Genomic DNA, 1,083 nt, shown 5'->3' on the forward strand with positions numbered 1-1,083 from the left:
TATTCTAGCTTGTAAAGATTTATATTTCTTATTAATTGACGTTTTTAAGTTTCAGATTCAATATGTGACTGTTTAATCATGCCATGTACAAAAGAAGCCTTAGAACTGTCTGAATTTCAAAGAGGCCATATTGTGGGGCATTCTGAAGATGGATATAGTCAGCGTAAAATCACAGAAAACCTTGGGATCCCACTTTCTACAGTTAATAGAGTGATTGTGCAATTCACCAGAGAGGAGAAGGAGTCCACATTACCTTGTCCAGATCAACCAGGGCCCTCTGACAGGACCCTTCTCTTTGCTAAGAGAAGTATGGAGGATAACCCTAATTGCAAAGCCTCTGACATAGCAGAACAAGTTGATGTCAGTCCGAGAACTGCCGTAAGGTATCTCCACAAACTTGGTTAATATGGCAGAGCAGGAAGAAGGAAACCACATCTTTGACCAGCCAATATGAAACGGAGAAAAGATTGGGCCAGTGAGATGGTGGAGGGGCCACTAGCATTTTGAGACACTGTCATATTCTCTGATGAGTCCAGATTTGCTGTATTTCCTAACAGTGGTCGAGTGTGGTTCTGGAGACTCTGTGATCAAGAATTTGATGTGAAAAGATTGCAACCAGCGATGAAACACAGCAACTATTCTGCGATGGTCTGGGGAACAATTTGGAGCAATAGTTGATCAGAGCTGATAGAGTGTGAGGGAAAGATAAACTCAAATAAATATGTGTCCATATTGCAGAAAGGACTCTTTCCAAACTTCCCCAGTGGTGAAATGATTAAAGAAAAACTCTCTATTTATGGAAGATGGGATTCCTTGTCACACGGTTAAGAGTATTATTTTCAATATTTTTAGATTGTAGCTCTTAATAATTATATTAATACCGTTTATGTAGGGATTAGTTTACAGATCTTGTCTCTTTATATATATTTTTATTTCTCATGTTTATGCTTATTCCTTGAATGATTTTAGGTATTTTCTTAGGGATCGAGCAAATCGACCCCAGGACTTATTCTTGGAAGCCTAGTACTTATTCTATCGGTCTCTTTTGCTGAACCGCTAAGTTACGGGGACGTAAACACACCA

The sequence above is a fragment of the Octopus bimaculoides genome, chromosome 10 (genome assembly GCF_001194135.2).
Source record: "Octopus bimaculoides isolate UCB-OBI-ISO-001 chromosome 10, ASM119413v2, whole genome shotgun sequence".
Lineage (NCBI taxonomy): Eukaryota > Metazoa > Mollusca > Cephalopoda > Octopoda > Octopodidae > Octopus > Octopus bimaculoides.